Source organism: Syngnathus floridae, chromosome 20, assembly GCF_059516105.1.
Source record: "Syngnathus floridae isolate MCC-2025c chromosome 20, RoL_Sflo_1.0, whole genome shotgun sequence".
Classification (NCBI taxonomy): domain Eukaryota; kingdom Metazoa; phylum Chordata; class Actinopteri; order Syngnathiformes; family Syngnathidae; genus Syngnathus; species Syngnathus floridae.
In genome coordinates, this window is record NC_142432.1 from 311,960 (window position 1) to 329,286 (window position 17,327).

General features: G+C 60.1%; 1 protein-coding gene across 1 annotated transcript in view; it reads left to right on the plus strand.

The window, feature by feature from the left end:
* LOC148380584 (uncharacterized) overlaps positions 1-17,327 on the plus strand; it is a 72,499-nt gene that overhangs the window by 11,599 nt on the left and 43,573 nt on the right. The window lies entirely within an intron of this gene.

A 17,327-nucleotide genomic window follows, 5' to 3' on the forward strand; every position in this document is an offset into this window, starting at 1 on the left:
TGCCCCCAGGGACAAAAAAACATTTTGAGCCCCCCACGCTTGTACCCTTATTAACATTAAACTTTAATGATTCTTCAATGATTAAAGCAAACAAAATTAAATATAAAGGAAAGATCAACTTACAGTAAAGAATAACTTTATTATAACATTGTTTTTGTGTCTAACAAAACAGATTGAATGTGCATCACTTTGCCTGAAATTAAAAAATAAATTATGAATTTTTAAACTCTAAACATTCTTGACCAACTGCTGAATGCTGAAGAAAATACAATAAAATAATGAGCAAACATAATATAAACATAACATTGCCCTGCCCTGGCCTACCCTGCCCACCCCTGCCCTGCGCCTGTGCTTAGTTCAGTGCTGCTCAATCAATTCCCTGATGCCCCCCAGGGAGAAAAAAACATTTTGAGCCCCCCACGCTTGTACCCTTATTAACATTAAACTTTAATGATTCTTCAATGATTAAAGCAAACAAAATTAAATAAAAAGGAAAGATCAACTTACAGTAAAGAATAACTTTATTATAACATTGTTTTTGTGTCTAACAAAACAGATTGAATGTGCATCACTTTGCCTGAAATTAAAAAATAAATTATGAATTTTTAAACTCTAAACATTCTTGACCAACTGCTGAATGCTGAAGAAAATACAATAAAATAATGAGCAAACATAATATTAAATGAAATAACAGCAATAATTAATATTAAATTCAAAGTAAGGGGCACAATATTTAAAACATCATATCCTACAAAACAAAAGTAAATAAAATGATTTCTTTTTTAATGTAAATGAGGCAGCATGACGGAGACCATATCCACGACTGCAGGTAGGTCTTATGCAATGCAAAAGTAAATAAAATGATTTCTTTTTTAATGTAAATGAGGCAGCATGACGGAGACCATATCCACGACTGCAGGTAGGTCTTATGCAATGGTGTTTTTTTTGTTGTTGTTGCACTGAGCAATTTGGTACGCTGCCTTGGAATTTCCTGGATGAAGCCAGGACTGCTTCGAATGCGTCAGAACTGCCTTGGATGAGCCTTGAAATTGCCTTGAATGCGCCTCGGATGTGCTTGGACACTGGGATCGCCTTGGTCACGCCTGGACAACGCCGGAGAACCACCTTGTATGCGCCTGGACGACGCCGGGACCCCCTTGGATGCACCTGGATGGAGCTGGGATCGCACTGGATGCGCTTGGACGACACCGAGTCCGGCTTGTATGCGCCTGGACGACGCCAGGATTGCCTTGGATGCGCCTGGACAATGCCAGGACTGCCTTGGATGCGCCTTGAATGCGCCTGGGCGAGGCCGGGACCGCCTTGGATATGCTTTGGATGCACCAGGACAACGCGGAGACCGCCTTGAATGCGCCTGGACGCCGCTGGGACTGCCTTGGATGTGCCTGGACGACGCCGGGAAAGCCTTGGATGCGCCTGGATGACGCCGGGACAGATTTGAATGCGCCTGGTTGACGCCAAGCTCAGCTTGGATGCGCCTGGACGACGGCGGGATCACTTTGGATGCTTCTGGATGACGCCGGGATCACCTTAGATGCGCCTCGACAATGCTTGGACCACATTGGATGCGCCTGTAAAACACCAAGACCACCTTGGATGCGCCTTGGATACCCTTGGACGACACCAGGACCACCTAGGATGCCCCTAGACGACTTGAAATGTGGCTTGAAATGTGCCTCGGATGCACCTTGGATGCACCTAATCGACGCCAGGACAACCTTGGATGTGCCCAGACGATGCCAGGACTGCCCTGGATGTGCCTGGAAGACGCTGGGACCACCTTGTACCCGCCTAGACGATGCCGGGATCACTTTGGATGCACCTGGACCATGCCAAGACTGCCTTGGATGCAGCTGGACGAAGCCGAGACTGTCTTGGATGGAGCTGGACGAAGCCAGGACTGCCTTGCATGCGCCTGGACGACGCTGGGACGGCCTTGGTTGCGCCTGGACGAAACCGGGACCGCCTTGTATGCGCCTGGACGACGCCGGGGCAGCCTTGTGTGGGCCTGGACAAAACCAGGAGCGCGTCTGATGCTCCTGGATGACTCCGGTACAGCCTTAGGTGTGCCTGGACGACGTCAGAACTGCCTGGGATGTACCTGGACGACGCTTGGACCGCCTTGAATGCACCTTGGACATGCCTGGAAGAGGAACGGACCATCTTGCATGCGCCTGGACGATGCAGGAACCGCCTGGGATGCGCCTTGTATGCGCCTGGATGGAGCCGGGATCACCTTGGATGCGCCTGGATGATGCTTGGACCGCCTTGGATGCGCCTGGATGACACTGGGACCGCCTTGGATGCGTCATGGATGCGCCTGGACTAAAGCGAGATCACCTTGGATGCGTATGGACGACGCCGGGACCGCCTTGGTTGCGTTTGGACGACACCTGGACCGCCTTGCTTGCGCCTGGACGTCGCCGGGACCGCCTTTGGTGCGCCTGGACGATGCCAAGGCGCCTAGATAATTCTGAGACCCCCTTGGATGCGCCTGGACGACACTGGGACCGTCTTGGATGTGCCTGGACGATGCTGGGATTGCCTTGGATGCGTCTAGTGACCTCTGGAACGCCTTGGATGTGCCTGGACAACGCCTGGACCGCCTTGTATGCGCCTGGATGATCCTGGGACCGTCTTTGTGGCGCCTGGACGACATTGGGACCACCTTGGATGCGTGTAGACGATGCTGGGACTGCCTTTGATGCGCGTTTGATGCGCCTGCGCGACACCAGGACCGCCTTGAATGTGCCTGAACGACGCCGACATCGTCTTGGATGTGGCTTGGATGCGCCCGGACGACCCCAGGACTCCCTTGGATGAGGCTGGACGACTACGGGACTGTTAAGGATGCACCTTGGATGCCCCTGGAATAAGCCGGGACTCCCTTAGATGTGCCTTGGATGCGCCTGGATGATGCAGGGACTGCCTTGGCTGCGGCTCGGCTGCGGCTCGGCTGCGGCTCGGCTGCGGCTCGGCTGCGGCTCGGCTGCGGCTCGGCTGCGGCTCGGCTGCGGCTGGGCTGCGGCTGGGCTGCGGCTGGGCTGCGGCTCGGCTGCGGCTTGGCTGCGGCTCGGCTGCGGGTAACGCCTTGGACATGCTTCGGATAAATCTGGAAGACACCGGGACCGCCTTGGATGTGCCTGGACGACGCCGGGACTTCTTTGGATGTGCCTTGGTTGCGCCTAAACGACGCCAGGACCGCCTAGGATTCACCTGAAAAACGCCGGGACTGCCTTGAATGCGTCTTGTATGCGCCTGGACAACACCGGGACTGCCTTGGATGCTGCTTGGATGCGCCTCGGATGCACCTCTGATGCGCCTCTGATGCGCCTGTACGACACCAGGACCGCCTTGGATGTGTCTGGACGTTGCTGGGACCGTCTTGGATGTGCTTTTGATGTGCCTGTCAAGGATGCACCTTGGATGCCCCTGGACGACGCCGGGACTTCTTTGGATGTGCCTTGGTTGCGCCTATACGACGCCAGGACCGCCTAGGATTCACCTGAAAAACGCCGGGACTGCCTTGAATGCGTCTTGTATTCGCCTGGACAACGCCGGGACTGCCTTGGATGCTGCTTGGATGCGCCTCGGATGCGCCTCTGATGCGCCTCTGATGCGCCTGTACGACACCAGGACCGCCTTGGATGTGTCTGGACGTTGCTGGGACCGTCTTGGATGTGCTTTTGATGTGCCTGTCAAGGATGCACCTTGGATGCCCCTGGACGACGCCGGGACTTCTTTGGATGTGCCTTGGTTGCGCCTGGACGACGCCAGGACCGCCTAGGATGTGCCTCGGATGCGTCATGGATGCGCCTGGATTATGGCAAGACTGCCTTGGATGCTCCTGGACGACGCCGGGACTGCCTTTGTTGCGCCTAGACGACACCGGGACCACCTCGGATGCACTTTGGATGCGCCTGATCGGCGCTGGGACAGTCTTGGATGTGCCTGGACGATGCTGGGATTGCCTTGGATGCGTCTAGTGACCTCTGGAACGCCTTGGATGTGCCTGGACAACGCCTGGACCGCCTTGTATGCGCCTGGATTATCCTGGGACCGCCTTTGTGGCGCCTGGACGACATTTGGGACCACCTTGGATGCGTGTAGACGATGCTGGGACTGCCTTTGATGCGCGTTTGATGCGCCTGTGAGACACCAGGACCGCCTTGAATGTGCCTGAACGACGCCGACATCGTCTTGGATGTGGCTTGGATGCGCCCGGACGACCCCAGGACTCCCTTGGATGAGGCTGGACGACTACGGGACTGTTAAGGATGCACCTTGGATGCCCCTGGACGAAGCCGGGACTCCCTTAGATGTGCCTTGGATGCGCCTGGATGATGCAGAGACTGCCTTGGCTGCGGCTCGGCTGCGGCTCGGCTGCGGCTCGGCTGCGGCTCGGCTGCGGCTCGGCTGCGGCTCGGCTGCGGCTCGGCTGCGGCTCGGCTGCGGCTGGGCTGCGGCTGGGCTGTGGCTGGGCTGCGGCTCGGCTGCGGCTTGGCTGCGGCTCGGCTGCGGGTAACGCCTAGGACATGCTTCGGATGAATCTGGAAGACACCGGGACTGCCTTGGATGCGCCTGGACGACGCCGGGACTTCTTTAGATGTACCTTGGTTGCGCCTAAACGACGCCAGGACCGCCTAGGATTTACCTGAAAAACGCCGGGACTGCCTTGAATGCGTCTTGTATGCGCCTGGACAACGCCGGGACTGCCTTGGATGCTGCTTGGATGCGCCTCGGATGCACCTCTGATGCGCCTCTGATGCGCCTGTACGACACCAGGACCGCCTTGGATGTGTCTGGACGTTGCTGGGACCGTCTTGGATGTGCTTTTAATGTGCCTGTCAAGGATGCACCTTGGATGCCCCTGGACGACGCCGGGACTTCTTTGGATGTGCCTTGGTTGCGCCTAAACGACGCCAGGACCGCCTAGGATTGACCTGAAAAACGCCGGGACTGCCTTGAATGCGTCTTGTATGCGCCTGGACAACGCCGGGACTGCCTTGGATGCTGCTTGGATGCGCCTCGGATGCGCCTCTGATGCGCCTCTGATGCGCCTGTACGACACCAGGACCACCTTGGATGTGTCTGGACGTTGCCGGGACCGTCTTGGATGTGCTTTTGATGTGCCTGTCAAGGATGCACCTTGGATGCCCCTGGACGACGCCAGGACTTCTTTGGATGTGCCTTGGTTGCGCCTGGACGACGCCAGGACCGCCTAGGATGTGCCTCGGATGCGTCATGGATGCGCCTGGATTATGGCAAGACTGCCTTGGATGCTCCTGGACGACGCAGGGACTGCCTTTGTTGCGCCTAGACGACACCGGGACCACCTCGGATGCACTTTGAATGCGCCTGATCGGCGCTGGGACAGTCTTGGATGTGCCTGGACGATGCTGGGATTGCCTTGGATGCGTGTAGTGACCTCTGGAACGCCTTGGATGTGCCTGGACAACGCCTGGACCGCCTTGTATGCGCCTGGACGATCCTGGGACCGCCTTTGTGGCGCCTGGACGACATTGGGACCACCTTGGATGCGCATAGACGATGCTGGGACTGCCTTTGATGCGCGTTTGATGCGCCTGTGCGACACCAGGACCGCCTTGAATGTGCCTGAACGACGCCGACATCGTCTTGGATGTGGCTTGGATGCGCCCGGACGACCCCAGGACTCCCTTGGATGAGGCTGGACAACTACGGGACTGTTAAGGATGCACCTTGGATGCCCCTGGAATAAGCCGGGACTCCCTTAGATGTGCCTTGGATGCGCCTGGATGATGCAGGGACTGCCTTGGCTGCGGCTCGGCTGCGGCTCGGCTGCGGCTCGGCTGCGGCTCGGCTGCGGCTCGGCTGCGGCTGGGCTGCGGCTGGGCTGCGGCTGGGCTGCGGCTCGGCTGCGGCTCGGCTGCGGCTTGGCTGCGGCTCGGCTGCGGGTAACGCCTTGGACATGCTTCGGATAAATCTGGAAGACACCGGGACCGCCTTGGATGCGCCTGGACGACGCCGGGACTTCTTTGGATGTGCATTGGTTGCGCCTAAACGACGCCAGGACCGCCTAGGATTCACCTGAAAAACGCCGGGACTGCCTTGAATGCGTCTTGTATGCGCCTGGACAACACCGGGACTGCCTTGGATGCTGCTTGGATGCGCCTCGGATGTACCTCTGATGCGCCTCTGATGCGCCTGTACGACACCAGGACCGCCTTGGATGTGTCTGGACGTTGCTGGGACCGTCTTGGATGTGCTTTTGATGTGCCTGTCAAGGATGCACCTTGGATGCCCCTGGACGACGCCGGGACTTCTTTGGATGTGCCTTGGTTGCGCCTGGACGACGCCAGGACCGCCTAGGATGTGCCTCGGATGCGTCATGGATGCGCCTGGATTATGGCAAGACTGCCTTTGATGCTCCTGGACGACGCAGGGACTGCCTTTGTTGCGCCTAGACGACGCCGAGACTTCTTTGGATGTGCCTTGGTTGCGCCTAAACGACGCCATGACCGCCTAGGATTCACCTGAAAAACGCCGGGACTGCCTTGAATGCGTCTTGTATGCGCCTGGACAACGCCGGGACTGCCTTGGATGCTGCTTGGATGCGCCTCGGATGCGCCTCTGATGCGCCTCTGATGCGCCTGTACGACACCAGGACCGCCTTGGATGTGTCTGGACGTTGCTGGGACCGTCTTGGATGTGCTTTTGATGTGCCTGTCAAGGATGCACCTTGGATGCCCCTGGACGACGCCGGGACTTCTTTGGATGTGCCTTGGTTGCGCCTGGACGACGCCAGGACCGCCTAGGATGTGCCTCGGATGCGTCATGGATGCGCCTGGATTATGGCAAGACTGCCTTGGATGCTCCTGGACGACGCAGGTACTGCCTTTGTTGCGCCTAGACGACACCGGGACCACCTCGGATGGACTTTGGATGCGCCTGATCGGCGCTAAGACAGTCTTGGATGTGCCTGGACGATGCTGGGATTGCCTTGGATGCGTCTAGTGACCTCTGGAACGCCTTGGATGTGCCTGGACAACGCCTGGACCGCCTTGTATGCGCCTGGACGATCCTGGGACCGCCTTTGTGGCGCCTGGACGACATTGGGACCACCTTGGATGCGCGTAGACGATGCTGGGACTGCCTTTGATGCGCGTTTGATGCGCCTGTGCAACACCAGGACCGCCTTGAATGTGCCTGAACGACGCCGACATCGTCTTGGATGTGGCTTGGATGCGCCCTGACGACCCAAGGACTCCCTTGGATGAGGCCGGACGACTACGGGATTGTTAAGGATGCACCTTGGATGCCCCTGGACGAAGCCGGGACTCCCTTAGATGTGCCTTGGATGCGCCTGGATGATGCAGGGACTGCCTTGGCTGCGGCTCGGCTGCGGCTCGGCTGCGGCTCGGCTGCGGCTCGGCTGCGGCTCGGCTGCGGCTCGGCTGCGGCTCGGCTGCGGCTGGGCTGCGGCTGGGCTGCGGCTGGGCCGCGGCTGGGCTGCGGCTGGGCTGCGGCTCGGCTGCGGCTTGGCTGCGGCTCGGCTGCGGGTAACGCCTTGGACATGCTTCGGATGAATCTGGAAGACACCGGGACTGCCTTGGATGCGCCTGGACGACGCCGGGACTTCTTTGGATGTGCCTTGGTTGCGCCTAAACGACGCCAGGACCGCCTAGGATTCACCTGAAAAACGCCGGGACTGCCTTAAATGCGTCTTGTATGCGCCTGGACAACGCCGGGACTGCCTTGGATGCTGCTTGGATGCGCCTCGGATGCACCTCTGATGCGCCTCTGATGCGCCTGTACGACACCAGGACCGCCTTGGATGTGTCTGGACGTTGCTGGGACCGTCTTGGATGTGCTTTTGATGTGCCTGTCAAGGATGCACCTTGGATGCCCCTGGACGACGCCGGGACTTCTTTGGATGTGCCTTGGTTGCGCCTGGACGACGCCAGGACCGCCTAGGATGTGCCTCGGATGCGTCATGGATGCGCCTGGATTATGGAAAGACTGCCTTTGATGCTCCTGGACGACGCAGGGACTGCCTTTGTTGCGCCTAGACGACGCCGGGACTTCTTTGGATGTGCCTTGGTTGCGCCTAAACGACGCCAGGACAGCCTAGGATTCACCTGAAAAACGCCGGGACTGCCTTGAATGCGTCTTGTATGCGCCTGGACAACACCGGGACTGCCTTGGATGCTGCTTGGATGCGCCTCGGATGCACCTCTGATGCGCCTCTGATGCGCCTGTACGACACCAGGACCGCCTTGGATGTGTCTGGACGTTGCTGGGACCGTCTTGGATGTGCTTTTGATGTGCCTGTCAAGGATGCACCTTGGATGCCCCTGGACGACGCCGGGACTTCTTTGGATGTGCCTTGGTTGCGCCTGGACGACGCCAGGACCGCCTAGGATGTGCCTTGGATGCGTCATGGATGCGCCTGGATTATGGCAAGACTGCCTTGGATGCTCCTGGACGACGCAGGGACTGCCTTTGTTGCGCCTAGACGACACCGGGACCACCTCGGATGGACTTTGGATGCGCCTGACCGGCGCTGGGACAGTCTTGGATGTGCCTGGACGATGCTGGGATTGCCTTGGATGCGTCTAGTGACCTCTGGAACGCCTTGGATGTGCCTGGACAACGCCTGGACCGCCTTGTATGCACCTGGACGATCCTGGGACCGTCTTTGTGGCGCATGGACGACATTTGGGACCACCTTGGATGCGTGTAGACGATGCTGGGACTGCCTTTGATGCGCGTTTGATGCGCCTGTGCGACACCAGGACCGCCTTGAATGTGCCTGAACGACGCCGACATCGTCTTGGATGTGGCTTGGATGCGCCCGGACGACCCCAGGACTCCCTTGGATGAGGCTGGACGACTACGGGACTGTTAAGGATGCACCTTGGATGCCCCTGGACGAAGCCGGGACTCCCTTAGATGTGCCTTGGATGCGCCTGGATGATGCAGAGACTGCCTTGGCTGCGGCTCGGCTGCGGCTCGGCTGCGGCTCGGCTGCGGCTCGGCTGCGGCTCGGCTGCGGCTGGGCTGCGGCTGGGCTGTGGCTGGGCTGCGGCTCGGCTGCGGCTTGGCTGCGGCTCGGCTGCGGGTAACGCCTTGGACATGCTTCGGATGAATCTGGAAGACACCGGGACTGCCTTGGATGCGCCTGGACGACGCCGGGACTTCTTTGGATGTGCCTTGGTTGCGCCTAAACGACGCCAGGACCGCCTAGGATTTACCTGAAAAACGCCCGGACTGCCTTGAATGCGTCTTGTATGCGCCTGGACAACGCCGGGACTGCCTTGGATGCTGCTTGGATGCGCCTCGGATGCACCTCTGATGCGCCTCTGATGCGCCTGTACGACACCAGGACCGCCTTGGATGTGTCTGGACGTTGCTGGGACCGTCTTGGATGTGCTTTTAATGTGCCTGTCAAGGATGCACCTTGGATGCCCCTGGACGACGCCGGGACTTCTTTGGATGTGCCTTGGTTGCGCCTAAACGACGCCAGGACCGCCTAGGATTCACCTGAAAAACGCCGGGACTGCCTTGAATGCGTCTTGTATGCGCCTGGACAACGCCGGGACTGCCTTGGATGCGCCTCGGATGCGCCTCTGATGCGCCTCTGATGCGCCTCTGATGCGCCTGTACGACACCAGGACCGCCTTGGATGTGTCTGGACGTTGCTGGGACCGTCTTGGATGTGCTTTTGATGTGCCTGTCAAGGATGCACCTTGGATGCCCCTGGACGACGCCGGGACTTCTTTGGATGTGCCTTGGTTGCGCCTGGACGACGCCAGGACCGCCTAGGATGTGCCTCGGATGCGTCGTGGATGCGCCTGGATTATGGCAAGACTGCCTTGGATGCTCCTGGACGACGCAGGGACTGCCTTTGTTGCGCCTAGACGACACCGGGACCACCTCGGATGCACTTTGGATGCGCCTGATCGGCGCTGGGACAGTCTTGGATGTGCCTGGACGATGCTAGGATTGCCTTGGATGCGTCTAGTGACCTCTGGAACGCCTTGGATGTGCCTGGACAACGCCTGGACCGCCTAGTATGCGCCTGGACGATCCTGGGACCGCCTTTGTGGCGCCTGGACGACATTGGGACCACCTTGGATGCGCGTAGACGATGCTGGGACTGCCTTTGATGCGCGATTGATGCGCCTGTGCGACACCAGGACCGCCTTGAATGTGCCTGAACGACGCCGACATCGTCTTGGATGTGGCTTGGATGCGCCCGGACGACGCCTGGACCGCCTTGGAATGAGCCTGGACGACGCCGGGATCTCCTTGGATGAGGTTGGATGACTCAGGGACTGCCTTGAATGAGCCTGGATGACGCCGCGACCGCCTTGGATAGGCCTGAAAGACGCCGGTATCACCTTGGATGCGCCTGGACAAAGCCGGGACTGCCTTGGATGCGTCTGGATAACGCCGTGACCTACTTGTATGCACCTGGACGAAGCCGGGACTCCCTTAGATGTGCCTTGGATGCGCCTGGATGATGCAGGGACTGCCTTAGATGAGCAATGGATGCGCCTGGATGATGCAGGGACTGCCTTGGCTGCGGCTCGGCTGCGGCTCGGCTGCGGCTCGGCTGCGGCTCGGCTGCGGCTGGGCTGCGGCTCGGCTGCGGCTGGGCTGCGGCTGGGCTGCGGCTCGGCTGCGGCTCGGCTGCGGGTTACGCCTTGGACATGTTTCGGATGAACCTGGAAGACACCGGGACTGCCTTGGATGCGCCTGGACGACGCCGGGACTTCTTTGGATGTGCCTTGGTTGCGCCTAAACGACGCCAGGACCGCCTAGGATTCACCTGAAAAACGCCGGGACTGCCTTGAATGCGTCTTGTATGCGCCTGGACAACGCCGGGACTGCCTTGGATGCTGCTTGGATGCGCCTCGGATGCGCCTCTGATGCGCCTCTGATGCGCCTGTACGACACCAGGACCACCTTGGATGTGTCTGGACGTTGCTGGGACCGTCTTGGATGTGCTTTTGATGTGCCTGTCAAGGATGCACCTTGGATGCCCCTGGACGACGCCAGGACTTCTTTGGATGTGCCTTGGTTGCGCCTGGACGACGCCAGGACCGCCTAGGATGTGCCTCGGATGCGTCATGGATGCGCCTGGATTATGGCAAGACTGCCTTGGATGCTCCTGGACGACGCAGGGACTGCCTTTGTTGCGCCTAGACGACACCGGGACCACCTCGGATGCACTTTGGATGCGCCTGATCGGCGCTGGGACAGTCTTGGATGTGCCTGGACGATGCTGGGATTGCCTTGGATGAGTCTAGTGACCTCTGGAACGCCTTCGATGTGCCTGGACAACGCCTGGACCGCCTTGTATGCGCCTGGACGATCCTGGGACCGCCTTTGTGGCGCCTGGACGACATTGGGACCACCTTGGATGCGCGTAGACGATGCTGGGACTGCCTTTGATGCGCGTTTGATGCGCCTGTGCGACACCAGGACCGCCTTGAATGTGCCTGAACGACGCCGACATCGTCTTGGATGTGGCTTGGATGCGCCCGGACGACCCCAGGACTCCCTTGGATGAGGCTGGACGACTACGGGACTGTTAAGGATGCACCTTGGATGCCCCTGGACAAAGCCGGGACTCCCTTAGATGTGCCTTGGATGCGCCTGGATGATGCAGGGACTGCCTTGGCTGCGGCTCGGCTGCGGCTCGGCTGCGGCTCGGCTGCGGCTCGGCTGCGGCTCGGCTGCGGCTCGGCTGCGGCTCGGCTGCGGCTGGGCTGCGGCTCGGCTGCGGCTTGGCTGCGGCTCGGCTGCGGGTAACGCCTTGGACATGCTTCGGATAAATCTGGAAGACACCGGGACCGCCTTGGATGCGCCTGGACGACGCCGGGACTTCTTTGGATGTGCATTGGTTGCGCCTAAACGACGCCAGGACCGCCTAGGATTCACCTGAAAAACGCCGGGACTGCCTTGAATGCGTCTTGTATGCGCCTGGACAACACCGGGACTGCCTTGGATGCTGCTTGGATGCGCCTCGGATGCACCTCTGATGCGCCTGTACGACACCAGGACCGCCTTGGATGTGTCTGGACGTTGCTGGGACCGTCTTGGATGTGCTTTTGATGTGCCTGTCAAGGATGCACCTTGGATGCCCCTGGACGACGCCGGGACTTCTTTGGATGTGCCTTGGTTGCGCCTGGACGACGCCAGGACCGCCTAGGATGTGCCTCGGATGCGTCATGGATGCGCCTGGATTATGGCAAGACTGCCTTGGATGCTCCTGGACGACGCAGGGACTGCCTTTGTTGCGCCTAGACGACACCGGGACCACCTCGGATGGACTTTGGATGCGCCTGACCGGCGCTGGGACAGTCTTGGATGTGCCTGGACGATGCTGGGATTGCCTTGGATGCGTCTAGTGACCTCTGGAAAACCTTGGATGTGCCTGGACAACGCCTGGACCGCCTTGTATGCGCCTGGACGATCCTGGGACCGCCTTTGTGGCGCCTGGACGACATTGGGACCACCTTGGATGCGCGTAGACGATGCTGGGACTGCCTTTGATGCGCGTTTGATGCGCCTGTGCGACACCAGGACCGCCTTGAATGTGCCTGAACGACGCCGACATCGTCTTGGATGTGGCTTGGATGCGCCCGGACGACCCCAGGACTCCCTTGGATGAGGCTGGACGACTACGGGACTGTTAAGGATGCACCTTGGATGCCCCTGGACGAAGCCGGGACTCCCTTAGGTGTGCCTTGGATGCGCCTGGATGATGCAGGGACTGCCTTGGCTGCGGCTCGGCTGCGGCTCGGCTGCGGCTCGGCTGCGGCTCGGCTGCGGCTCGGCTGCGGTTCGGCTGCGGCTGGGCTGCGGCTGGGCTGCGGCTGGGCTGCGGCTCGGCTGCGGCTTGGCTGCGGCTCGGCTGCGGGTAACGCCTTGGACATGCTTCGGATAAATCTGGAAGACACCGGGACCGCCTTGGATGCGCCTGGACGACGCCGGGACTTCTTTGGATGTGCCTTGGTTGCGCCTAAACGACGCCAGGACCGCCTAGGATTCACCTGAAAAACGCCGGGACTGCCTTGAATGCGTCTTGTATGCGCCTGGACAACACCGGGACTGCCTTGGATGCTGCTTGGATGCGCCTCGGATGCACCTCTGATGCGCCTCTGATGCGCCTGTACGACACCAGGACCGCCTTGGATGTGTCTGGACGTTGCTGGGACCGTCTTGGATGTGCTTTTGATGTGCCTGTCAAGGATGCACCTTGGATGCCCCTGGACGACGCCGGGACTTCTTTGGATGTGCCTTGGTTGCGCCTATACGACGCCAGGACCGCCTAGGATTCACCTGAAAAACGCCGGGACTGCCTTGAATGCGTCTTGTATGCGCCTGGACAACGCCGGGACTGCCTTGGATGCTGCTTGGATGCGCCTCGGATGCGCCTCTGATGCGCCTCTGATGCGCCTGTACGACACCAGGACCGCCTTGGATGTGTCTGGACGTTGCTGGGACCGTCTTGGATGTGCTTTTGATGTGCCTGTCAAGGATGCACCTTGGATGCCCCTGGACGACGCCGGGACTTCTTTGGATGTGCCTTGGTTGCGCCTGGACGACGCCAGGACCGCCTAGGATGTGCCTCGGATGCGTCATGGATGCGCCTGGATTATGGCAAGACTGCCTTGGATGCTCCTGGACGACGCAGGGACTGCCTTTGTTGCGCCTAGACGACACCGGGACCACCTCGGATGCACTTTGGATGCGCCTGATCGGCGCTGGGACAGTCTTGGATGTGCCTGGACGATGCTGGGATTGCCTTGGATGCGTCTAGTGACCTCTGGAACGCCTTGGATGTGCCTGGACAACGCCTGGACCGCCTTGTATGCGCCTGGATGATCCTGGGACCGCCTTTGTGGCGCCTGGACGACATTGGGACCACCTTGGATGCGCGTAGACGATGCTGGGACTGCCTTTGATGCGCGTTTGATGCGCCTGAGCGATACCAGGACCGCCTTGAATGTGCCTGAACGACGCCGACATCGTCTTGGATGTGGCTTGGATGCGCCCGGACGACCCCAGGACTCCCTTGGATGAGGCTGGACGACTACGGGACTGTTAAGGATGCACCTTGGATGCCCCTGGACGAAGCCGGGACTCCCTTAGATGTGCCTTGGATGCGCCTGGATGATGCAGGGACTGCCTTGGCTGCGGCTCGGCTGCGGCTCGGCTGCGGCTCGGCTGCGGCTCGGCTGCGGCTCGGCTGCGGCTGGGCTGCGGCTGGGCTGCGGCTGGGCTGCGGCTGGGCTGGGCTGCGGCTCGGCTGCGGCTCGGCTGCGGGTAACGCCTTGGACATGCTTCGGATAAATCTGGAAGACACCGGGACCGCCTTGAATGCGCCTGGACGACGCCGGGACTTCTTTGGATGTGCCTTGGTTGCGCCTAAACGACGCCAGGACCGCCTAGGATTCACCTGAAAAACGCCGGGACTGCCTTGAATGCATCTTGTATGCGCCTGGACAACACCGGGACTGCCTTGGATGCTGCTTGGATGCGCCTCGGATGCGCCTCTGATGCGCCTCTGATGCGCCTGTACGACACCAGGACCGCCTTGGATGTGTCTGGACGTTGCTGGGACCGTCTTGGATGTGCTTTTGATGTGCCTGTCAAGGATGCACCTTGGATGCCCCTGGACGACGCCGGGACTTCTTTGGATGTGCCTTGGTTGCGCCTATACGACGCCAGGACCGCCTAGGATTCACCTGAAAAACGCCGGGACTGCCTTGAATGCGTCTTGTATGCGCCTGGACAACGCCGGGACTGCCTTGGATGCTGCTTGGATGCGCCTCGGATGCGCCTCTGATGCGCCTCTGATGCGCCTGTACGACACCAGGACCGCCTTGGATGTGTCTGGACGTTGCTGGGACCGTCTTGGATGTGCTTTTGATGTGCCTGTCAAGGATGCACCTTGGATGCCCCTGGACGACGCCGGGACTTCTTTGGATGTGCCTTGGTTGCGCCTGGACGACGCCAGGACCGCCTAGGATGTGCCTCGGATGCGTCATGGATGCGCCTGGATTATGGCAAGACTGCCTTGGATGCTCCTGGACGACGCAGGTACTGCCTTTGTTGCGCCTAGACGACACCGGGACCACCTCGGATGGACTTTGGATGCGCCTGATCGGCGCTAAGACAGTCTTGGATGTGCCTGGACGATGCTGGGATTGCCTTGGATGCGTCTAGTGACCTCTGGAACGCCTTGGATGTGCCTGGACAACGCCTGGACCGCCTTGTATGCGCCTGGACGATCCTGGGACCGCCTTTGTGGCGCCTGGACGACATTGGGACCACCTTGGATGCGCGTAGACGATGCTGGGACTGCCTTTGATGCGCGTTTGATGCGCCTGTGCGACACCAGGACCGCCTTGAATGTGCCTGAACGACGCCGACATCGTCTTGGATGTGGCTTGGATGCGCCCTGACGACCCCAGGACTCCCTTGGATGAGGCTGGACGACTACGGGACTGTTAAGGATGCACCTTGGATGCCCCTGGACGAAGCCGGGACTCCCTTAGATGTGCCTTGGATGCGCCTGGATGATGCAGGGACTGCCTTGGCTGCGGCTCGGCTGCGGCTCGGCTGCGGCTCGGCTGCGGCTCGGCTGCGGCTGGGCTGCGGCTGGGCTGCGGCTGGGCTGCGGCTGGGCTGCGGCTGGGCTGCGGCTCGGCTGCGGCTTGGTTGCGGCTCGGCTGCGGGTAACGCCTTGGACATGCTTCGGATGAATCTGGAAGACTCCGGGACTGCCTTGGATGCGCCTGGACGACGCCGGGACTTCTTTGGATGTGCCTTGGTTGCGCCTAAACGACGCCAGGACCGCCTAGGATTTACCTGAAAAACGCCGGGACTGCCTTGAATGCGTCTTGTATGCGCCTGGACAACGCCGGGACTGCCTTGGATGCTGCTTGGATGCGCCTCGGATGCGCCTCTGATGCGCCTGTACGACACCAGGACCGCCTTGGATGTGTCTGGACGTTGCTGGGACCGTCTTGGATGTGCTTTTGATGTGCCTGTCAAGGATGCACCTTGGATGCCCCTGGACGACGCCGGGACTTCTTTGGATGTGCCTTGGTTGCGCCTAAACGACGCCAGGACCGCCTAGGATTCACCTGAAAAACGCCGGGACTGCCTTGAATGCGTCTTGTATGCGCCTAAACAACGCCGGGACTGCCTTGGATGCTGCTTAGATGCGCCTCGAATGCGCCTCTGATGCGCCTGTACGACACCAGGACCGCCTTGGATGTGTCTGGACGTTGCTGGGACCATCTTGGATGTGCTTTTGATGTGCCTGTCAAGGATGCACCTTGGATGCCCCTGGACGACGCCGGGACTTCTTTGGATGTGCCTTGGTTGCGCCTGGACGAAGCCAGGAACGCCTAGGATGTGCCTCGGATGCGTCATGGATGCGCCTGGATTATGGCAAGACTGCCTTGGATGCTCCTGGACGACGCAGGGACTGCCTTTGTTGCGCCTAGACGACACCGGGACCACCTCGGATGCACTTTGGATGCGCCTGATCGGCGCTGGGACAGTCTTGGATGTGCCTGGACGATGCTGGGATTGCCTTGGATGCGTCTAGTGACCTCTGGAACGCCTTGGATGTGCCTGGACAACGCCTGGACCGCCTTGTATGCGCCTGGACGATCCCGGGACCGCCTTTGTGGCGCCTGGACGACATTGGGACCACCTTGGATGCGCGTAGACGATGCTGGGACTGCCTCTGATGCGCGTTTGATGCGCCTGTGCGACACCAGGACCGCCTTGAATGTGCCTGAACGACGCCGACATCGTCTTGGATGTGGCTTGAATGCGCCCGGACAACGCCTGGACCGCCTTGGAATGAGCCTGGACGACGCCGGGATCTCCTTGGATGAGGTTGGATGACTCAGGGACTGCCTTGGATGAGCCTGGATGACGCCGCGACCGTCTTGGATAGGCCTGAAAGACGCCGGTATCACCTTGGATGCGCCTGGACAAAGCCGGGACTGCCTTGGATGCGTCTGGATCACGCCGTGACCTACTTGTATGCACCTGGACGAAGCCGGGACTCCCTTAGATGTGCCTTGGATGCGCCTGGATGATGCAGGGACTGCCTTAGATGAGCCTTGGATGTGCCTGGATGATGCAGGGACTGCCTTGGCTGCGGCTCGGCTGCGGCTCGGCTGCGGCTCGGCTGCGGCTCGGCTGCAGCTGGGCTGCGGCTCGGCTGCGGCTGGGCTGCGGCTTTGCTGCGGCTGGGCTGCGGCTCGGCTGCGGCTCGGCTGCGG